The sequence below is a fragment of the Vicia villosa genome, linkage group LG1 (assembly GCF_029867415.1).
Source record: "Vicia villosa cultivar HV-30 ecotype Madison, WI linkage group LG1, Vvil1.0, whole genome shotgun sequence".
In the NCBI taxonomy this organism is placed as follows: domain Eukaryota; kingdom Viridiplantae; phylum Streptophyta; class Magnoliopsida; order Fabales; family Fabaceae; genus Vicia; species Vicia villosa.
The window spans coordinates 241,741,047-241,763,358 of record NC_081180.1 but is presented as its reverse complement, the minus strand read 5'-3'; the positions used below and the strand labels follow the sequence as shown (position 1 = coordinate 241,763,358).

Sequence of the window (22,312 nt, the reverse complement as noted above, 5' to 3'; positions counted from 1 at the left end):
TTGAGGAAGATTCCCAAAACAAGAACATGTGATTATGTAATGATTACATTTGGGAATTTATGGCAAATTGATGAATCACCCAAGGAATCTTCTCACCAACCAATTAGAGCTCATTTCTGTCTCAGAATTGTCCCCTGAGATCAAGCAAAATCGAGGGCTAGGGGATTGATCAAATGGAATCAAAATTCTCATCATTGCATAAGAGATATTTGCAAACTTCCTTCATGGCCAAGAAAACCAAATCAACCTCACTAAGCAAGCTCACTCCTCTGCAACTATACTGAACCATTTGCCTATAAATAGGAGGGCATACCTCAGTAGAAAATCACACCAAAGCAACAGAATTCTTGCTTTCTCTCTTCTTTCTTCATACTTAGTTTTTTCAAAGGTCCTTTGGCAAGAAGACTCGGATTCTTCAAACCAAAGCTCTCTCTTTGGAAGTAAGTATTCAAACACATCGGGGGAAGCATTTAGAGGTGATCCAGACCTCTGGAATACTTCTGGGCGTGGAGAATCATCATCTTCACCTCTCACTTGGAGTTGTTGTAGTTGGGGTCGAGCAAGAGGTTCTGGGCACTTTTAGTCCAAGTTAAGCATCTCAACACCTTCCAGGAGGATCACTGAAGCTATCTGGATCGTTGCAACAGCTCTGCAACACACTTTGATCAGAGCCAAATCTTCATTTTTCAGGTAAGTTTCAAGAACTTCAAACTCTATAATTCACGCATGATAAATTAGAAATGAGGTTACCAATTGGTTTCTGCACCTTTAAGGATCATTAGCCCTCAATCAATTGCATCATATCATGCATATAGAGTATTTCATGTTAAATTTCAGTTTTAGGGTTCTTAGTGTTCATGTGTGCGAATTTTGAGTTACACTGAAAATAAATGAAATTAAAGGATACCATCATGATCCTCGTCCAAAAACGAGCAAAATCCATGTTTACATCTTTAAGTTTGGTTGAGAAACGAAGGAGATAGCAAATTCAAAATTTGAAGCTTGAGGTTGAAGATGAAGATGGTGGCGCCATTTTTTTGAATTTCCCAGATTTGAGTTTATTTTATTTTGAATGATGGGTGTGTTATCTACGAATTCATCGTAGTGTCCCAGTGGTTACAACGCGCGTCCAAAAGCCTTGCCTTGCCTTAGGTCTGGGGTTCGATCCCCCCCTCAGACCTTTTGTTCATTTATTTTCTTTTTTAGCTCATTCATTGCTTTGTTCTACATATAATCATATGGGCTCCCTTCTTAAACAAGCCACACGCGTGGCCCAGTTGGTATTTGTTTTGTTTGGTAACCTATAGGGCGTGGGTTCAAGCCTTGAAGGAGACAAACCCAATTTTTTACTACTATTTTCCTTTTGTTTTATTCACAAATATCACATAATTATTTAACCTATCAAACTAATCCATTTTCACTTCATTTTTCACACACTTGTTATTTAATATACCTATTTTATGAATAATCAAAAAAATCATAAAAAATATTATTTATTTCATATATTTTTATTAGGTTTAAAATAGTATGTTTTAAGTGTTTTCTTAAATACTTTAAATATACATTTTTATTTTGTTTTGACCTAATTATTCTTGTGAGTAATTTTATGATAAAACCCTAATCACTTAGGTCTTAATTAGGTATAGATTTTATCTTTACCTTGATTAAGTTGACTTTTGTCAATTTGCAAAACTGTTTTCAATCTCCGATTAAACGGATGATTAAGGTTTTCAAACAATAAAACCTTATATCATTTCAATCATTTTCAACTGTTTCTCATAAACAGTAAATCATTTTTAAGTGGGCCTCTAATAGAGTGTAAGTCCCAACACCTTCTTCTCTTCTTAGCTTGTTTTCAAAACTGTATTTTCAAAATCTTCTTTCTGTTTTCAAAACACTCTTCTGGTATTTGAAGGGCATTATTCCCGGTGAAACTCTTCAGATACCTATGTGACCTATGTCCATCTTCACTTCTTCTGTTTTCAAAAACCATTAACTGTTTATCATATATATATTCAACTGTTATCCACCAACTACTGTTGAGGCTCTGTACATACTTCTTCAATGGCCTCCACTCCATCCAGGTTAGGCTTTACAAGCTTTCCATTTACAGTCTTTATTTAAATTACTGTCAAATATAAACTGTGCATATATATTAGTTTAGAACTACGTTTGAGTATAAACCTTAGGACAGTTAAACTATATATATATTATAGGAATATGACCTAGGATTGAGAATGTCTTCCCGGTGAAGGCTCTTTCCTAATTAGAGATCTGTAGTTCAAACTGTCGCGGGCGAAAAATCGTTGTTTTTCTAAATGAGACACCTGATGCCTTCTTTGGGCTCGAGTGCTCAAAAAATGATTTTTCTTTTGTACGGACCAAACTTTTTATTGTTTCCAAAAGAGGAAAAGGAAAAAAGCTGCAATAACCTAAAAGGTGGGGGAGAGATCTTGGGTAAGAGGGTTGGTTATACGAAGGGAAGGTATTAGCACCCAACGTATCTATAGTACTCTATAGGTTTCTTTGCTTTGTTTTTCATTCCATGTTATTGAGAGGTTCTTGTGAGAAAGAGGTGGGACCTAAGGTGTTTGTTTGATTATGCTCGCAAAGATCATCGCGATCCTCTGCATACATATCCCTTAGAGGGAATCAGAGCATGTGTAGCTCGGGGTCTACGGGTGCTAAGGTTTGAGTGGTTTTTTTTGTTTTGTTTTGCTCGCCAAGGATACGACCTTGTGCCTACGTATTCTCAAAGGGATGTTGAGAAAGTCAGAGCAATCGTAGTTCCCACTTATGCTAGTGGAAGCAAAGGAAAATAGACAAATGTCGTCTAAATGCTAGATGTATCTAATCTATATCATCACATACATCTGTTTGTTTTTGTTTGAAAATCTTTTCATTATAAGCCCGGGGCCATGCCACTTAGGGTGCTTAGAATGATAAAGATGTTTTTTGTTGTTTAACCAGCCTTGTGGCAAAAGTTTCAATGAAGTCAGCCTTGTGACAAAAACTTTGATTAATCAGCCAGCCTTGTGGCAAAAGTTTCAATGAAGTCAGCCTTGTGACAAAAACTTTGATTAATCATCCAGTACGGTGGTAAAACAGTTTGATTGATTAGCCAGCCTTGTGGCAAAAAAAGTTTGATTGATTGATTGATTGTTTGTGATGATATAGAAGAGATACTCCTATCATAGAGATGATAAATGTCTAATCTCCTAGGGTATTTGATTTGGATATTGGGGATGCTTATAAGAAGCCCGTGGGTCCTTGTACGAAGCCCAAGAGGAGGCTATCCGAGGGTCCTTGCATTGTAAGCCCAAGAGGAGGCTATGGGAGGGACAATCCAGGGTCCTTGCATTGTAAGCCCAAGAGGAGGCTATGGGAGGGTCACTCGTTTGTACAAAGCCCAAGGGGAGGCATGGTATAGTTGGTTTGAGCTCTTAGAGCGATTTCACCGGGAAACCATACTCTATGTCCTAACCTAAACTAGGGAGATTCTTTGCACGAAGCCCAATAGGAGGCTATGGGGAACCTAGTGTTGTACTAAGTTGAACAAGTATATATAACACAATCACAAGTATGAACAAGTACGAACAAATATGAACAAGTACATGAACAAATATGAACAGTTATATATATATGACAAAGTGTGTGTATATAATGGAGTTTATGAAGGAAATATACCTGTAAGCATGCTCCATTTGTATACACGGGGGCTCGGGACTTATACTCGAGGAGAAGTCCACTTGAGTTTATTCAAAGCTATGTAAACAGGTATTTACAAAGGGCTTGGGACTTATACCTACATGGAGGCCCATGGTATTTTTGGGAAGATTTAAAGAAACCTTCATTTTTGGTTTGTTATTCAAAGTTAAAAAACAAACTGATCGAGGTATGTAAAAAAAAGTGTATGTACAAAAAAGCGTACAATGAAATACCTAATTTCATGTACTGGAATGGGTATGTACAAAAGGGGCTCGGGACTTATACCTACATGGAGGCCCATGGTATTTTATAAAACATGGTTGATTGTTTTATTTACAGACGCGAGGTTTTAAAAAACCGTTTGAAAGTTTTTTGGTTTTGAAAGAGTTTTCTGTATAAAGAAAAACTGTATAAAAGAAAAAAGAGTGGGTCTTATACTCTCTAATATTCGAGAGGCCCCACTTGTTTTGAAAATGAGTTGAAATGATTTGAAAGTGAATTGATTACTGTTGTGAAAACAGTTGATTGAGTTTTAGGCTTACCTCGAAGAATGAGAAAATTGGATTTCTGAGTTTGAGGTGTTACCTTGATCTTCAAATGTTAGGCATCCACACCAGCAGAATAGAACATCGGATAAGCTCACAGCTTTCAGCATTCCATGATCATCCAGTAATTGTTTATGGAATTCTACAGCAAATGGAAGACCAAACAAAACAAACAAATCCAAAAGGCAACAGAGAAATAATCTCGAAGTCTTGGATGAAGTTAGAAAGTTCAAGTAATGTGCAACAGTAATCAAATAGAAACTTAAATGATTAACTACACAAAGTTATATGAAAATATCAAATTCAAAAGAAATTAATCTAAGAAAATATATCCTTTTTTGTGATTTTTCATGGAAGGAAGAAAATAATTAGAAAACATGAAATTAAATATGCATCTAAGATATTTTTGTGTTTTTTTCATGAAAAGATAAAATAATTAGAAACACAAACTTGAATATGAATCTAATATATTTTTGGATTTTTTAATAAGGAAAAGAAAATTAAAATCCTATATAAAAAATATTTATAGAAAAAGTTAAAGGAGAATTAGTAAAAAAAACTAATTGAATGGGCCAGAGGTGTAGAAAACCTGAAAGGGGGTGAGAGCCCAACTGACTTAAAGCTGAATAATTAAAAAAAAGATTGTTGGGCCGGACCGGGTCGGGTCAGGTGGAACCCGGATCCGCCCTTGAACAATTGAGGAGAGTTAAAAAACCCTAGAAACAAAAGCTAGAGGCAGCGCCTCTTCTCCCTTATCTCTCACGTTTTTTTCTGAAAAAGAACAAAAAGAGAAACAATGACATTTATCTTCCTCTGAAAATCGATTCAACAACAACCTTCAGCTTATCTCGCGAATCGACCTCACTCTCGCTCTGGGTTCTCTCTTCCAAAACGCTACCTCTTCCTCCTTCGATTGTTGCCTATCACGAAGAACAACAACCTGTGACGAGCAGCCATGGCTTAATTTCTCAGTTACTCTCATTCAAGCTCTCGCGATTTCTCTTTGTGAACAACAACAACAACGCTGTTAGTTACCAATTTGTGTAAATATCTTAGGTAATTTTTGGTAACTCTCAAGTCTTTTTGTGGTTAATAGTAGTATTTTATTGTCATTTGGTATATATTTATTCTTATATTTATATTATTGTTGAATAGTTCTTATCTTTGCAATCTATGTTGGATTTTGTAGTTTTTATAGATAATTGGAAGCTGGGACCATGGAAAAAAGCACTTTGAAGATGTTCCAAGACCAAAGCCTAGGATTGCTGAAAAGAGGTAGCGCGCTAAGCGGGGTTGAGCCCGCTAAGCGCGCTTTTGAAGAAAAGAAGGAAGTTCTGGCAGAGAGTTCCGCGCTAAGCGAGGTCTGGAGCCCGCTTAGCGCGGTTGGGCGGTTTGAGCAATTATTGATAGCGCGCTTAGCGGGCTGCACCGCGCTAAGCGCGGTCTGCGAAACTTTGTTTATTTGTTTATGGGCCAGATCACTTTTGAAGGAGGTTGGAGATATTTTAGAGAGAAACAAGAGCAAAATACACTGTAGCAAATATAGAGTTGAAGATTGGAAGCCTTGATCGTCGATTAATCGCCATTTGATGCTTGTTGATCTTCATCCTTACCTTCTTGTGCAAGCTACCATTCTCATGGATAGCTAAACCACTTTTGTATCAAGATAAGATGTAATCTTCCTAGCCTTTTGTATGTTTTTCTTGTGAATATATGTATATGAACAAGTGATGATCAATATAGATGGTTTAGTTTGTTATTAAAGCTTTTCCTTTGGTATAAATGTTTGAGACATCAATGTTTGTATCTAGACTTAACTAATCATCTTTCAAACTATAAGTTGCAGACATGGATTTAGAGTTTGATGTTTACTAGGTATCGGTCCTTAAAACGTTATTTGTATTGTTTAAACGGTGGAGAAATCGTCGGTTAAACACTACGGTAAATCTAACTATATCGTTGCGGACACGGACGATATAGGTGTCGATACGTAATTATATTGATCGTTAGCAAGTTCATAAGCATCTATTTATAAGGAGACATACAAATTTAGGTCGATGAAATCGAATCTTGATACATATTCTTTAACTTAGAACTTTCATTAATTTACTCTTTGCTACTAAAAGAATTGAATGATCTTTTGCAAACCTAAAACTAAAGTAACATTAACTCAAGACAAAATAGGCTATAGAACGGCGGTGATATCGCAATAATCCCTGTGGAGACGATAATATCGAAAAGTACACCACAATACTCTTTCAACAAAATGGCGCCGTTGCCGGGGATTGTTGTTTAGATATTGCAAGCATTGCAATAGTTGGTTTTGTATTGAGTCTTATAATTAATATCTTGTTTCTAAATTTATTTTCCTTGTGTTTGTTAATTTGCTTGGTTAGTTTTTCAGATTACAGTTTATGCGAGGACGTGTACCTGCAGATCAACTCCTTTTTGATCCTGAGATTGAGAGGACTGCTCGTAGAGAGAATAGCAAAACTCGTAGGAGGAGACAACTAGCTAGGGAAAGAAGACAGCAACAAGAGGCATCTTCTTCTTCAACTCCTGTTGAAAACTTGGTTGAGGAAGAAATGGCTGCGGATCCACCACCTCGAGGGCCATGTGTTAACAGCCCTCGTCTCAATGCACAATTTGCTCGTGATCAGGCCAATGGAAGAAACTCCGAAATGAAGACGGGGTTACTTCAATTATTATACCAAAATCCGTTCACAGGGGCAGATCACGAGGATCCATTTACTCATCTAACAAAGTTCTACGAGATTGCCGGAACAATTGGTGCTCCGGAAGACCAAGAAGAACAGGTGTTCAGGAGACTTTTTCCTCATTCCTTAATTGGAAAAGCTAAGGAATGGTACCTTGATCAACCTAATAATGTCATGACAAATTGGAACGAGTTAGAAGAGAAGTTCTTGGATCGGTTCTTTCCTCACAATAGGTTCATGGAAGCGAAAACTTCTATTGCGGTGTTCTCTCAAGGTTCGAATGAATCTCTCAATGAAGCATGGGAGAGGTTCAAGTCCATGGTTAGAAAGTGCAAAGGTCATGGGTTTGATGAGTTGTCTCAAATCCATATCTTTAGAAATGGACTCCAACCTCAACCAAAAACTCTTTTAGATGCTACCGCGGGTGGTTCGTTGATGTCAAAAACTGCTGCAGAAGCGATTGCTATCATTGATAGAATGGCTTTGAATGATCATCAAGGGCAACACAACCGTAGTGCATTGCAAAGAAAACCGGGAGTTCTTGAATTGAATACTAGTGATGCAATACTTGCTCAAAACAAGTTATTGACTCAACAAGTAGAATTGCTCACTCAACAAATGTCAAAACTCCCTCAACAAATCAAAGAGATAAATGGGAGCCCTTCTAAAAATCAACATGTGATGTGTTGTGAATTGTGTAGGGGTGACCATCAAACTGGTTTTTGTCCTCCACCGGATGAAGAGGTGAATTATGTGTCTAATCCTAATCAAGGATATGGTGGAAGACAACAACAACAACCTTACAACAATAACCAAGGTTACCAACAAAGAGGTAATCAAGGTTATCAACAAGGATGGAGGCCGGAAGCGGGCCCATCGAATCGTCAAAATCCTTATCAAGGCGGTTACAATCAACAACCTCAACAAACAAAGCTTTCTATCGAGGACACTCTTAGCCAATTCATGCAATTGCAAATTGCAAGCCAAAAGAGTACGGATGCCGCAATTAAGAACCTTGAAACTCAAGTCGGGCAATTGTCAAAGCAACTTGCCGATCAAAACAAAGGTCCTTTTCCGGCTACTACACAAGAAAATCCTCGTGAGCATTGTAAGTCAATTCTAACTCGTAGCGGTAGAAATATTGATATGGGTGTAGGAGAAAAAGTTGAGGAAGAGATTGTTGAGAGTGAGAAAGATAGGGTGATTGAAGTAGAAAAAAATGTTGAGGGTGATTTAGTTGAAAATGAGAAAGAGAAAGAATTAGTGGAAAAAGAAACTCTTGAGAAAGTTGTAGAAAAAGAGAGAAAAAAATTGAGTGTGAGTGAAAAGGGAAAGAAGAAGGTGGATGATTCTATACAAGTGAAGAAATTACCTTACCCTCCCGGTCCGTCAAAGAAAGAAGATGCAAAGCACTATGCTCGGTTCTTGGACATTTTTAGCAAGTTGCAAATCAATGTTCCTTTTTCCGAGGCATTAGAGCAAATGCCGATGTATGCAAAATTCATCAAAGACATCATCACTAAGAAGAGAAGATTCTTGGATCCGGAGGTAGTAACGGTGAGCTCTTGTTGTAATGCGTTAATTCAACGCACTACTCCGATAAAATCAAATGATCCTGGGCGGGTAACCTTACCGGTGTCTATTGGAAATGTTCACATAGGCAAAGGTTTGGTAGATACCGGTTCTAGCATTAATTTGATCCCATTGTCTATGGTGAGAAGATTAGGAATCAATGATTTGAAGCCGACAAGAATGACGTTATCATTAGCAGATAAATCCACAGCTCATCCTCATGGAGTTGCGGAAGACTTGCTTGTCAAGGTTGACAAATTTTGGTATCCTGTTGATTTTATCGTCATAGACATGGAAGAAGATCCTGAGATTCCATTGATCTTAGGAAGGCCTTTTATGAAGACGGCCAGAATGATGATCGATATTGATGATGGCTTAATGAAATTAAGGTACCAAGATGAAGAATTATGTCTTGATCTCTTTGAAGCCATCAAGCATCCTAATGATGAGGATGATTGTTTTAGAATCGATGCTACCGAAAGGGCTATTATGAAAGTGGAGAATCAAATGTACTTGTCGAATCCTCTTGAGAAGACTTTAATGGAAGCTCTCGAAGTTCTCACCAAAGATCAAGAGAAGGAAATTGAAGATTGCTTGAGAAATTTAGAGGCTTGTGAGGAGATGAATCCATTTGAAACTCAAATTGAAGAGTTGAAGGATGAACCTAAAGTTGAAGAGCAAAAGGTGGAGTTGAATGTGTTACCATCTCACTTGAAATACGTGTTTCTCGGTGACAATTCTACTAAGCCGGTTATCATTAATAGTGGTTTGTCTAACAAGGAAGAGCATCGATTGAAGGAAGTGTTGACGAAGAATCAAGAAGCAATAGGATGGGTTTTATCCGACTTGAAGGGTATTAGTCCGGCCTATTGTATGCATAAGATTATGTTAGAAGATGATTTTCGGCCCGTGGCACAACCTCAAAGGCGATTGAATCCAACCATGAAAGAAGTTGTTAGAAAAGAGGTTGTGAAGTTATTAGAGGCGGGGATGATTTATCCCATCTCCGATAGTGAATGGGTGAGCCCGGTGCATGTGGTTCCTAAGAAGGGTGGATTGACAGTTGTGAGAAATGAGAAAAACGAGTTGATTCCTTCGAGAGCGGTGACTGGGTGGCGAATGTGTATTGATTATAGGAGGTTGAACCAAGCAACAAGAAAAGATCACTTTCCATTACCTTTTATGGATCAAATGTTAGAGAGGTTAGCCGGAAGAAATTTCTATTGTTTCTTGGATGGTTATTCGGGATACAATCAAATATCAGTGAATCCGGCGGACCACGAGAAAACTGCTTTTACATGTCCTTTTGGCGTTTTTGCATACCGAAGAATGCCATTTGGACTATGTAATGCTCCTGCAACATTTCAAAGGTGCATGCAAGCTATCTTCTCAGATTTGATCGAAAAAAGCATTGAGGTGTTCATGGATGATTTTTCTGTGTACGGGTCATCATTTGACTTGTGCTTGAAGAACCTTGATGTGGTGATGGCGAGATGCATTGAAACAAATTTGGTTCTCAACTGGGAGAAATGCACTTTCATGGTGACGGATGGGATTGTTCTTGGCCACAAGGTTTCTTCAAAGGGTCTTGAGGTCGATCCGGCAAAAATTGAAGTTATTGAAAAGCTTCCCCCTCCGGTGAATGTGAAAGGCATAAGGAGCTTTTTGGGACATGCTGGGTTCTATAGAAGATTCATCAAGGATTTCTCCAAGGTCGCAAAGCCTTTGAGTAATTTGCTCAACAAAGGTATGGAATTTAATTTTGATGAATCATGTCTAAAAGCTTTCCTAGAGCTTAAAGCAAATTTGACCACCACACCCATAATTGTCGCTCCTAATTGGTCGCTTGAGTTTGAACTCATGTGCGATGCGAGTGACTATGCGGTTGGTGCGGTCTTAGGCCAAAGGAAGAACAAACAATTCCATGCTATACATTATGCGAGCAAAGTTTTAAATGAGGCACAGGTTAACTATGCCACCACAGAAAAAGAATTGCTCGCAATTGTATTTGCATTGGAAAAGTTTCGTCCTTACCTCATTGGTTCTAAAGTTGTATGTTATACTGATCATGCCGCAATCAAATATCTTCTCACCAAGCCTGATTCAAAACAGAGGCTTATTCGGTGGATTCTTTTGCTTCAAGAATTCGATCTCGAAGTGAAAGATAAGAAAGGTACAGAAAATTTGATTGCGGATCATTTGTCTCGGTTAGTGAATACCGAGGTGACAAACAATGAAAAAGAGGTGAGGGAAGAATTCCCCGATGAAAAACTGTACATGGTACAAGAAGTTAGACCCTGGTTCGCAGATATGGCTAATCATAAAGCATCTGGCTGGATACCGGAGGATCTAACTTGGAATCAAAGAAAAAAGTTTTTAAACGATGCTAATTTTTATGTTTGGGACGATCCTCACTTGTTTAAGTTAAGTAGTGACAATCTTTTGAGAAGATGTGTCGCGGACGAGGAGGCAAAAAGCATTTTGTGGCATTGCCACAATTCGCCGTATGGTGGTCATTTTAATGGTTTGCGTACGGCCACAAAAGTCCTTCAATCGGGATTTTGGTGGCCTACTTTGTTCAAAGATGCTTACCACCATGTTGCCTCATGCGACAGTTGTCAAAGAACTGGTGGAATAGGGAAAAGAGAGGAAATGCCCCTCCAAAGTATTGTAGAAGTTGAGGTATTTGATTGTTGGGGTATTGACTTTGTTGGACCATTCCCTTCCTCAATGTCAAATGAATACATCTTGGTAGCTGTGGATTACGTGTCTAAGTGGGTGGAAGCGATTGCTTCACCCAAAGCGGATGGTAAGACCGTGATAAAGTTTTTGAAGAAAAATATATTTTCGCGGTTTGGCTCGCCAAGAGTATTAATTAGTGATGGTGGATCTCATTTCTGTAATGCTCCGCTTGAAAAAGTGTTGGAGCAATATGGAGTAAAGCACAAGGTAGCTACTCCATATCATCCACAAACTAATGGGCAAGTTGAGAGGACCAATCGAGAGATTAAGAGAATTCTTGAGAAAACTGTGTCTAGTTCTAGGAAGGATTGGTCAATGAAGCTTGATGAAACCTTGTGGGCGTATCGGACCGCTTTCAAAGCACCGATCGGTCTTACACCATTCCAAATGGTGTATGGTAAAAGCTGTCACCTTCCCGTAGAACTAGAACATAAGGCATATTGGGCCTTGAAGCTTTTGAATTTTGACCACAAGTTGTGTGGAGAGAGAAGAAAAATCCAACTTAATGAGTTGGAAGAGATGAGATTGCATGCCTATAAGTCTAATTCGATTTACAAGGAAAAGACCAAATTCTATCATGATAGTAAGGTTAGAATGAAGGACTTTAAGGTAGGGCAATTAGTTTTACTTTTCAATTCCCGGTTAAGACTTTTTCCGGGAAAGTTGAAGTCTAAATGGTCCGGACCGTTTTTGGTCAAAGAGGTTAGAAGCCATGGGGCTATTGTGATAGAGGACCAAAAATCAAAGCAAGAATGGGTAGTTAATGGTCAGAGGTTGAAGGTTTATCGAGGATGCGATTTTAATCGTGAAACTTGTGTTTTATCGTTTGGTGATCCTTGATTGCCTTTGACCGTCGAGCTGACCGACGTTAAACAAAGCGCTTATTGGGAGGCACCCCAATTTGTAAATATTCAGCTTGTTTTATGTGTTTTTTACCGTTTATGTTTTTTGCGTTCTGGTCGAGCCAAAATCAGTCTACCGGTAAAGTTACACTTGCTGGTAGAAGAAAAAAATTTTCTGTGTTCTGTCAAGGGCGCTTAGCGCGCCACTAGCCCGCTTAGCGCGCTTTTGCAATTTTGGAACCCCAAGTTCCAGAGACTTGCGCGCTTAGCGCGCTTCAGAGCCCGCTTAGCGCGGGTTGGTTTTTCAGAAAAAAAAAAAAAAAATTTCTGAATTTTGGGCCTTTGTGTGTTAGACCCGGCCCAGCGCGTTCTGAATGGAGAAAATAGGGTTTTGAGGTTTTGTGGCCTCATTTCCCTCATTTTGCTCTCCTAAAAGAATTTCCTCTCTTGGCTTCTCCATTTTTGTGTTGTTTAGCAATCTAACTCCTTGCTTTTTCTTCTCCTTCATCTTCACCAAGGTAATTTCTCCATTTCCTTTGCTATTTCTTTATGCTTGTTTTATATATTAGGGTTTAATTTTAGTTTAGGAATAGAAATTTTGTGGTTAGGGTTGTTGATTTGAAAACTTAGTGATTCAATCTGGTTTCCGGTGCTTTGTGCTTGTTTAGAATCATATTTGGGTGCTGGAAATGCATGGATGAAACCCTGGTTCGCAGGGGATTTTTTCTGCAAATCGCAGAGCCCGCTTAGCGCGGTAGGCGCGCTTAGCGCGGTCTGGGGATTTCAGAAAAATCCCCTCTTCTCCCTGTTTTTGTTTGATGCAGGAGGAGTGATCTGTTGTTTTAATTCCTGTTATGGCTGTTTAATTTTTGTTATGTATTGTGTTAACATGTTGGTTTTGTGGTGCCGTGTTCCTAATTATTTCAGATGGGACCGAAATTCCTGGGCTCTAAGAAAAGAAAGACCGGAACCGAAGGTGGCAGTTCTTCTCAAGCACCTAGGGCTATTCCGTTTAATCAAAACCGTTTTAAAAGTCATGTTCAGGAGGCGAGGTATAAGAAGTTAGAGGTTAGGACATGGTGGCCAGAGCGAATTGTGAGGATCAATCCTGAGGGAACCTATGGGTGGTGTCATCGCACCATTGAGGAGTATGGTTGGCTTAGACTTTGTGAGCCTGCACCTAAGTTTCATTTGGAGATTGTAAGAGAGTTCTATGCTAATGCCGTTCCAAATGAAGAATTTCCGGTTGAAGGTGTTCCCTTTGAGTTCAAAACTTGGGTGCGTGGTAAGGAAATTGATTTTTCTCGTCAAGCTATCCGTGAGTTTCTTGGAACTCAATTACCTTTTGAGGATGGTGAGCTGTGTGGGTATCATGTGCAATTGGCAAGGGGTAATTTTGATTGGGAGCATCTGAGGGAGGTCTTGTGTTCGGTTGGGCAATCTTATGATCTTAATCCTTCACAGCAGCCCCAGAAATTCTCTAGGAAGTCGTTGTCTACTAATGCTCAGATTCTCATGTCTGTGGTCCTTCATAATTTGAGGCCTAGGAGTCACACTTCTTCTTTACCTGCTGAGTCTGCTGCTTTGGTTGCTCGTATGATTGAGCATGAGCCGATTGATATTACTCGCATTATTGCGAATGAGTTGAAGAGGGTTGCTTTGAGTGGAACTCGCCATGGTGATCGTGCCCCCTGCAAGTTGATATTCCCGGGTTTGATCATGAATCTGTGCAGGAGAGCTAGAGTGCAAATTCCTTCTGAGGGGCTTATGTCCATTGACACTTTTATTGATGATACTTTTATTGAGCGTTATTGTTTGTCCAGGTTAACTGCTGTTCCTGTTGCTGCTGCTCGCCCTGCTCGCCGCCGTAGTGATCCTGATAGAGAGGAGAACTTGGCATTTCATATGGCACATCAGAGAGCATTCATGTTTATGCATGACGCTATGTCTCAGCTGAGGGTGCAGATGATGGAGCCCCATGTGGCTCATCCGTGGAGTTCTCGCCAAGATTTGGTGGATTATGCTAATTGGCCTGAGGTCAGTCCATTTCCTGAGGAGGAGGGAGATGGTGGCGAGAATGAGAATGTGGAAGATGATGATGAGGATGAGTAGTTCTTTTTAGTTAATACTTAGTATGTTTAGTTAGTATGTTTAGTGCTAGTTTTTTATTTTTGACTTAAGCTTTGTAGTTTTTGTTCCGTCCTTTTATAGGATGAGGTATTTTGAACCTTAGGCATTGCTATGCCTTTTTGGATATTTTGACACCTGTTGGTGTTTGTTTTTAATTTATTAAGTTTTTAGTTTAATTGCTTTTATTTCTATATACATATGCAATTGTGTTTTTAAATTTTTGTTGTTGTTCTTGTGAAAGTGCTTCCTTTGATGAAGCAAGCTTTTACAACCAATTGGGGCGGTGATGATATAGTGTGAAATTAGCACGTGCAAGGTACATTTCTACCGTTCCTTTAAATATACCATGAATGAGATGCTTGTAACTGTACAATTGAGATGTCATATTTTCTTTAACAAATATAGTTCAATAATGAATCATTTTAGTTCTAAAACTAGTGTGAGGAGCCTTTCCATTGTACATATATATATTATTTTGTGGTTACCAACAATGTGCGTTTAACTCGTGTTTATTATGTTTAATCTTGCGTTTTTTTATTTTAATTGTGTAAAGCATGAAAGTGATCAAAGCATTTTGTTTCGCATTACGAGTATAACTTCTCTTCCAAATATAACCTACCCGGTGAGTGTGTGAGTATTTGCTAACCACTTTGAGCCATTTTGCCAAGATTCAATCGGTATCATGTCATGCCTTATAATTGCCGATTTTTGATTTGAATCTTGATGACTTTCTTTGAACCTTGAAAAGTACCATGAAATGTGGTTAGGATTGATTCCTTTTCACCTTAGAATAGGGAGCATTCGTGATTATGTGGTGGTAATATTCAAGTTGGGGAGAATAAAATTTTGATCTTGGTTGTATTGGTGTGTAGAAGAAAATAAATAATTGCTCAAGAGAGAAAAAGAAAAAGAAAAAAGAAAAAGAGAAAAAGAAAAAGAAAAAGGAAAAGAGAAGAGCTTAGTATATAGCTAGTTCTTTTAAAATAAAAAGATGAACTCTTGAGCAATAAAATTGTGTGATCGGTTGATAAGGATGTGTGGATTTAATCATGATTTGAATGCTCTCTTAGGAATTGACCCCTTTTGTTTCAATGGCCTTGAGAAATGACACTTCCTTGTTAACCAACCCAAGTTTCAACCCTTAAGTCTTTGTGATTCTTGCTTCTACGCTTTTTATATAAATGTTGTGTAGATGATTGCATAATTAATTCTGGATGTTGGCGACATTGTTGTGTGAGTGTTAGGTCCTCAATTTTGTCTCTTACTAGAGAAGTGTGTAGGTTGTGATTCAATTTTGAACTTATATTGTTTTAGGAGCTGTTTACATCAATTGTGTATTTAGTATTAGTATCTCAAGCATGGTATTATTTGAGCAAGGGTGAGATGTTGCTTGTGTGCTTATGGAATTTGAACCACCCATTTGTTCTTGTCTTAGCTTGTGCTCTCTTGGTTTTGCTTGTTGATTGTTTTTGTGTTTGTTTTCGTTTGAGGACAAACAAAGGTTTAGTTGGGGAGAGTTGTTAGTTACCAATTTGTGTAAATATCTTAGGTAATTTTTGGTAACTCTCAAGTCTTTTTGTGGTTAATAGTAGTATTTTATTGTCATTTGGTATATATTTATTCTTATATTTATATTATTGTTGAATAGTTCTTATCTTTGCAATCTATGTTGGATTTTGTAGTTTTTATAGATAATTGGAAGCTGGGACCATGGAAAAAAGCACTTTGAAGATGTTCCAAGACCAAAGCCTAGGATTGCTGAAAAGAGGTAGCGCGCTAAGCGGGGTTGAGCCCGCTAAGCGCGCTTTTGAAGAAAAGAAGGAAGTTCTGGCAGAGAGTTCCGCGCTAAGCGAGGTCTGGAGCCCGCTTAGCGCGGTTGGGCGGTTTGAGCAATTATTGATAGCGCGCTTAGCGGGCTGCACCGCGCTAAGCGCGGTCTGCGAAACTTTGTTTATTTGTTTATGGGCCAGATCACTTTTGAAGGAGGTTGGAGATATTTTAGAGAGAAACAAGAGCAAAATACACTGTAGCAAATATAGAGTTGAAGATTGGAAGCCTTGATCGTCGATTAATCGCCATTTGATGCTTGTTGATCTTCATCCTTACCTTCTTGTGCAAGCTACCATTCTCATGGATAGCTAAACCACTTTTGTATCAAGATAAGATGTAATCTTCCTAGCCTTTTGTATGTTTTTCTTGTGAATATATGTATATGAACAAGTGATGATCAATATAGATGGTTTAGTTTGTTATTAAAGCTTTTCCTTTGGTATAAATGTTTGAGACATCAATGTTTGTATCTAGACTTAACTAATCATCTTTCAAACTATAAGTTGCAGACATGGATTTAGAGTTTGATGTTTACTAGGTATCGGTCCTTAAAACGTTATTTGTATTGTTTAAACGGTGGAGAAATCGTCGGTTAAACACTACGGTAAATCTAACTATATCGTTGCGGACACGGACGATATAGGTGTCGATACGTAATTATATTGATCGTTAGCAAGTTCATAAGCATCTATTTATAAGGAGACATACAAATTTAGGTCGATGAAATCGAATCTTGATACATATTCTTTAACTTAGAACTTTCATTAATTTACTCTTTGCTACTAAAAGAATTGAATGATCTTTTGCAAACCTAAAACTAAAGTAACATTAACTCAAGACAAAATAGGCTATAGAACGGCGGTGATATCGCAATAATCCCTGTGGAGACGATAATATCGAAAAGTACACCACAATACTCTTTCAACAAACGCTCAACCAATCTCTCTTAGTTTCACGGCAGCCATGGGTGAACAGGAAGTTATTTTAAAGGTATGGTTCTCACAAATTTTGTTTCTATGGTGCAATTCAGTTTCTTATGACAGTAGCAACAATAACTTATGCTCTCTTGTTTTTGATTTTCAGATGATACACAAGAACAACAAAAGCTAACAACAACAACTAACAACAAATTTAAGGATAAATTTAAGGATGAGAGTGTAGTCGGACTTACCTACGGCAAGGAGGTCTTTGCCGGATTTGTTGAGGTATGTTGTAGTTCTTTCTGTTTCTGTGCAATTGATCCTGTTGCTGAATTGTTGAGTTGATGGTTGCTGTGTCGGTGTTGTTTAGAATTCAGTTTTGGATTGTTGTTGTTAATGATGTCTTAAAATGAACCGCAAGTTTTGTCTTTGTCTCTGCTTTTGTTTTCACTTACAGCACCTATGAATTTTCAGTGGCCATGGGATCTTATCTCGACAAGAAGAACTTACCGTATAACCCGGTTTCTTTCACAAACAGAGGTAGAGACCCAAGTGTGCTTTACTCAATTTTTCTTCATGACACAATTCTCCTTAATGATACAATTATACATGCTTTCTCTATTTTTTTCTGGAAATTTTGTTTTTAACAGGGAAATATGTTCATGGTAACAACAATATTGAGAGTAAGAGTGAAATTAGCTTACCTACGGCGAGGAGGTTTTCGCCGGATTATTGTTGAAGGTACACCTTGAATTCCTTATTGTTACTAACAACCTTGAATTGTTACTAACAATTTCTCTAACACCTTGCTTGTTGTTGTAGGCTTTTGATGAAGATGGCCACCACCTCTTTGGATGTTAGGGAGACTTGAAGATGGACTTCAAGTTGGAACTCTCCACCAAGGTATGAAGAATTTCTTCTTCACTCTCTTCAAACCATGGAACTTTGTAACTAGGAATTCTCACTTCTCAAGTGGTTTTCTTTGGTTTGAAGAATTGCTTCTTCTTGCCAAGAAACTTGAAAACTATGAGAGAAAAGAGAGAAGTGAGAAAGCTAGTAGTATAGTAGCTTTGGTGTGATTTTCTTCAATGAGAGAACTTCCTATTTATAGGCAAAGTTAAGGGAGTGTTTGGCAATTGGTAATCTTGATTGGCAAGTTTCAATCATTGCAAGATAAGAAAAAGAATATATTCTTCATCATTGCAAGAATAAAAAATAAGAATAAGAATATTCTTATGCAAAGATATTTTTCATGATATAAGCCATGTGTGTAAATTTTTATGTCATTTTATGATATCTCTAAGTTGCATAATTTTATGACATAAAAATCTCTCTTTGGCTTTCTTTGACTTTTGCTAATTTCACCCCTCTTTTTGTTTCTTTTTTTTCATGTTGCATGAGGACCTTGAAGAAAAGCATGAAGAAATTTGATCTTGAAGAATGAAGACTTGAAGAATTCAAGAATTGCATTTGAAGTTTTATTTTTTTCTTTTCCTTGTAATTCCAACTTTGTATGAATGAAACTTTGTATTCTTGCAAATGAATGGAATTTTGTAATTCTTGAATTTTGGATAAAGTCCACTTGTAATGCATTTGAAATTTAGAACTTTGTTCATGTAAAAGAACTTCACTTGTAATGTTTGAATTTATCTTAGAATCCTTGAATGGATTTGCTACTCAAAAATGAAGTTTGAATTTTCTTGAATGAATTTTGAATTTGAAATTCAATTCCCTTTGATATAGAAAATGATGGGAAATCCTTGGAGTAATGTGAAGAATGTTCTTGCACCAATGAACTTTTAATTCTTGAATTTATGGTTTTAAACCATACTTGAAATAATCTTTCAACAAATGGACTAAAAGATATTTCTTGCAATTTCGGTGAAATTTCCATGAATTGTTTCAAACTTGTATCATCTTTCAAATAATCCATAAGAAACAATTTTCTTTACCATGACGAATCCATAGGCCAAAATCTTGAAATAGATTCCAATCAAAACTCTTGAATCACACAAATGGATATGGCACACTTTATTTGAAGATGATTGAAACCTTTGATTGACTTCCTGGGGATTTTTAGGGTTTCCCAAATGTGATCCCTGATTTCAGTCCCTGATAGTTCAAAACCCTAATTCTGATGATTTGAAATTTCACTGTTGATCAATCCTTGTGTAGGAGATGTCTTGAGCCAATGGATTAGGTCAAAATGATGCACCTGAGGTCTTGATATCATGTCCCAAATCATTAGGTCAAATCCTGAGCAAAAGTCAGGAGTATGCTATCTTCAGTCAAAACCCTAATTTGGTTGATTCAGAGCCTTTGAGCTTGTTGAAGTGAATCTTTGAGGACCAAATGTTGATTGTTGATGAAGATGATTCATTTGAGATGAAGGGAGAACAAAACCCTAATTGATTGTTACTTGTACTGATGAGTGATTTCCTGATTAAATCCTGCTGAGTCACAAATAGCAAACACAAACTATGCAATTTGTTAGAGATGCAAATGATGCATATGCAGATGATATGAGGTGGTATCTTAGGTCAAAAATTGGGGTATGACAGATGCCCCTATTTAAGTTTCTTCAACCTGAGACATGAAGATTGAAAATCTTCGTTTTGAGAGGGTGGAAGAGACTTAAATATCAGAAGACGCGAATTTTGGACCTAAGATACCAAAATTGCGAATGATGCAAGGATATCTTTACCGAGGGATATCAAACTGACTCCACTGGGGAAAAGAGATCGGGAAGGATATCTCAATCCGTTTTAGGAAGAGAATCCGTTTTTTCGGGAAAGCAAGTGTATGCTTCACCGGGGTATGATAGCTTTGTAAGAAAAGCTTACCTATCGATATTATCGACTATCAGCATGGGGATAGACTTGTTTAATAATGCGAAGGTGAAAGGTATGAAACTGTATTACCGACTATCAGCATGGTGATAGACTTGACAAGGTAAAAAGAGTTTCAAAGGTTCGGTTAATATTACCGACTATCAGCCTTGTGATAGACATGTTAAATAATATAACCAGAACAAAAGGTTACCGACTACCAGCCTTGTGATAGTGGTTTTGAAGACATGATCAATTATCAGCCAGGTGATAAAATGATTCTGGAGACTTTGCTAGGGAAATTACTGGTTATTCAGCCTTGTGAACAGTAATAAGGCCCTGATTGTCAAATGGTCTTCATGATTGATTTCCTTGAGAGGAAAAAGCTTTTGGAAGAGACATAAGCTGCTCAGATGATGAGGCTATTGCTTATGGTTCAATTTTTCTTGACTCTATTTGAGGAATCGGAATTTGAATTTTTGGTAAAGACAAGGTTCTAACCAAGAATGAATTGGAAAGAAACAATCAAACAAGACTTTGTACCCATGAGGAATGAACTCAACTGGGGATTTTCTCCTTCGTTTTGAGAGGAGAAAACTAAAGCAACCTTCTTCCACGAGGAATGATCTCAGTGGGGAACTGGAGAAAGAAAGGATGTTATTTCTGCTTATGGGTGACAACCTACTGGAGAGATGACACGCCCATACTTGTTTCTTTTTTCTTTTCTCTCTTCTTTTTTTTTTCTTTTCTTTTTTCTTTTTTTTTTTTTTTTTGGGATAGATATATCCTAAACAAGTGGTTTTGAGGCAAACATTGAAAAATGCAAGAATGCATAAATGATGCAAATATGTATGAATGATGAATGTCATGAATGTAGCATGCATACTGACGATACTGACAGACAGAGGAGTATATACTGGAGAAGGACCAACGTCGCAATACAACCAGATACTTGGCAAATGTTCTTCAACACGGTGTAGATAACACAGGTGATGAATGGTGTTGCGTGCTTTAAACTTCTCTGGGGAAGATGAGCATCTTTTCTTATTGAGATGAAAGAACCTCCTCACTGGAGATGGAAAATCTTCTTTACTGGGGATAAAAGATCTTCTTCAATGGGGATTGTGGTGTCGTTTTTTTTACCTCCCCGTTTCACTTGGGAGGACGGCACGCTAGACCCTTCACGCGAAATTTGGAAGGAGAATGCGCCCGTGGTGGGATGAATTTTATTTCAGTTCTTCCTACGATATCACACGAACTTTCTTATTTGTCCTACGAGTAGGAAAGGGGAAAAAAGATCTCAACTAAACCCTAGGAGTTTGCTAAGTGTGGGGATTTCACCTAGACTAGAAATTCTGGAGTCCGGGAGGTCGGTTATACATAGGGAAGTGTTTAAACACCCTACATATCTGTAGTACTCTACAGGAACCTTCTCTGTGTCATTGTGATTGTGTTTGTTGCTAATGATTGGGAAAGTTTCTCCTTTGTGTTAGGAGAAGGAATTGATTTGATTTGAAAAGACAGACAGACAGACAGACTGACTATTTTTGGTATTTTATTAGCTCGCTGAGATTCCTTGTGAACCTCATGCCTACATATCCCTAGTGGAAGTCAGAGCTTAATGTAGTTCGGGGAACTAACTAGGGAAATTAATTGTTTTTGGTGCCTTGCTTGAAGCTCAAGGTTGAAGCTTGGAGTTAAATCTCTGTTTACAGTAAAGAGACATGAAATTATCTCTACAGAGAGGTATTTGTACTATTCTACCACAAACATTTAAAAGTGACAGAATAACTGAATTCATTTCATTCAAGAGGGGAGTCTACTTGGTTGATCAAGTATGACAGCCATTGTGCCTCTAAAATGAAAGAAAGGTGCTCATCCAAATTAGGGAAAGTGTACAAGTCTGGGGATGTGCCAGAGCATGTCTTTCAGAGTCCTAAATGGGAGACTTTGATTGAAATTGAAATTGAAATGTTTGTTTGTTTGAATGTGGTAGAGTAGTAAAAATATCTCTCTATAGAGATAAGCTATGTCTATCTACTGTATAAAAGGTTTGACTTTAGCTGGCTTGTATGAGGCCCAAGCTTGAGGCTTTTTGATTGATTAATTAATATTATTGACTCTGGGAGATGACTCCACTGGGGATTAATTACAGGGTATTTTAGTGTTCTGTACAAAGCCCAGAATTGAGGTTGACTCTACTTAGGGAGACTCTATTTATGTGCCTTGTACAAAGCCCAAGGTTGTGGCTAACTGATGAGGATAATTAAATGAATGACTCTATTTTTATGTGCCTTGTACAAAGCCCAAGGTTGTGGATGACTGTTGCTAGGGAAAACATTATTTTCTGCCTTGTACAAAGCCCAAGGTTGTGGCGGACTCTTAAATGAATTAAATATGGATGACTATATGGGGAGAGATCCTAAGTGTTAGGAATCTTTGACACATGAAAGATATGGTTTATCTGCCTTGTACAAA

At 37.8% G+C, this 22,312-nt stretch overlaps 1 long non-coding RNA gene across 1 annotated transcript; it reads left to right on the top strand.

The window, feature by feature from the left end:
* Positions 1-17,015: 17,015 nt before the first annotated feature.
* LOC131624552 (uncharacterized) lies at positions 17,016-18,591 on the top strand. Its single transcript, XR_009290618.1, has 5 exons — positions 17,016-17,076; positions 17,170-17,291; positions 17,481-17,546; positions 17,657-17,747; positions 17,829-18,591. It is a non-coding gene; the product is annotated as an uncharacterized LOC131624552 (long non-coding RNA).
* The last annotated feature ends 3,721 nt before the right edge of the window (positions 18,592-22,312 follow it).